Source organism: Empidonax traillii, unplaced genomic scaffold, assembly GCF_003031625.1.
Source record: "Empidonax traillii isolate 1590-97213 ecotype Southwest subspecies unplaced genomic scaffold, ASM303162v1 scaffold1454:size153018, whole genome shotgun sequence".
Taxonomy (NCBI): Eukaryota; Metazoa; Chordata; class Aves; order Passeriformes; family Tyrannidae; genus Empidonax; species Empidonax traillii.
In genome coordinates this window covers 45,261-46,878 of record NW_020956647.1, presented here as the reverse complement: position 1 = coordinate 46,878, position 1,618 = coordinate 45,261, and the positions used below count along the sequence as shown (strand labels likewise).

The 1,618-nt window shown below is 55.1% G+C and overlaps 1 protein-coding gene across 1 annotated transcript in view; it reads left to right on the top strand.

Moving 5' to 3' along the window:
• LOC114070173 overlaps nucleotides 1–1,618 on the top strand; it is a 5,875-nt gene that overhangs the window by 165 nt on the left and 4,092 nt on the right. The gene's annotated exons all lie outside the window — the stretch shown is intronic.

Here is a 1,618-nt window from a genome sequence, read left to right as displayed (position 1 = left end):
CTCAGTGATTCCATGTTTTCCCTGCAGGCCATCCCCTCAGTGATTCCATGTTTTCCTTACAGGCCATCCCCTCAGTGATTCCATGTTTTTCCTTGCAGGCCGCCCCCGCAGCCTCCTGTCCCTGTGCCGCATCGCCGTCCGGAGAACCCTCGGCAAATCCCGCCTGGACCTCATCCACATCCTGCCCGTCCCAGACCCCATCAAACAATTCCTGCTCCACGAGCACACCTAAAGGATGGCCAGCTGCTTCCCTGGATGCTTTGGTTTGGTCGGTTTGCCGAAGCCGGGTGCCGATCCCGAGCCTTTCCCCACGGAGTGCGCGTCATTCCCCACTCCCAGGATTTTTTCCTGCCTTTCCGGATTTCGGGGGCGGTGGTTCTGTGTGTCCCTCGCATCTCCCCCGAGGGATTTGCTGGGAATGAGACTGAGCAAGGTGTGTGGGTGTTGCTGAGTAAATACAATATATCCCGGAGCTGCTGGCACAAGTGTAACTCTGTCACTCCTCTGTTCCACACTCCCTGCCGGAGCCTTTCCTCTCCCTGCAGGATACCGGGAAGTCTCTCTCTGGCACCAGCACTTGGCCTTTTCCTCCTGTGCGAAGTTTGTGAGTAAAATTGGGGGTGTTTCTCTCTGTCCTCTGCTGGTGGCACAGAAAACCAGCAGTTGCCACCTCCCTTTGACTCCGGATCCCATGGCATGGCCAGGGAAACCCTTCCCAGATCCGCTGTCCAGCTCCGGTTTGCTCGTGGAAAAGGGAGAAGAAAGGGCTTTTGGGCTTGAGGTGGTAGACTCCAGCTGGGAGATTCTGTGCCTGGACTCCTTTGATTCCCAGTGCCTCTTCATGCCACGGGCTCCCAGGAAAGTGTCTTCTCCAGGGAGCCAACAGCCTTTCCTCAGGATCCCTGGGTTGGCTCCTTAAAGGCTCAGGGTCAGTGTAGAGGAATCCCTATCAAAGTCCCAACATCAGGAGGGCAGAGATGATGGTCCCTCGGGATCTCGGGAAAAAGCTCAGGTGATAATTGGTACTTGCTTTTACTTCACTGCTTCAGGTCCTTTCTGGTCCCTGTGGTAGGAGTTGATTTTTTGGACAGTTTTGCTCTGCCAGACGTTCTTCCTGTGCTCATCCAGTGGGCAAAGGGGGTTTTTCCAGATGGGGCTTTGAAGATCATCAAATCCCAGACTGGTTTAGATTGGAAGGAACCTTGAAAAGTTCATCTCATTCCAACCCCCTGCCATGGGTAGGAACACCTTCCACTATCCCAGGTCGCTCCAATCCCTACGGATTTACCCACAGGCCTTGACAAATGTTCTTTACCCAGAGCCACGGATAAATGGAGGGCAGGAAAAACCCAATCCCTGATTATTCCCTGTTATTTCAGTTCCATGGCCTGGAAAATCCAGCTGGCCCCTTCCCTCCTGATTTTAGCTCGAGGTGGCAAAAGCAGAGGATGTTCCCGAGCCCTGGCAGGGTGGGATGGGGTGGGTGTGGAGCTGTGAGCAGGTGAGGAGGCAGCAGCTTTTCCCCGTCCCCGCTCCAGGCGAGCAGCTGGTTTCGGTTTTCCCGGTGCCTGCGAGTCGTGTGCTGGCTTTATGGAGGTGTTAACATGCCTGGGAGATG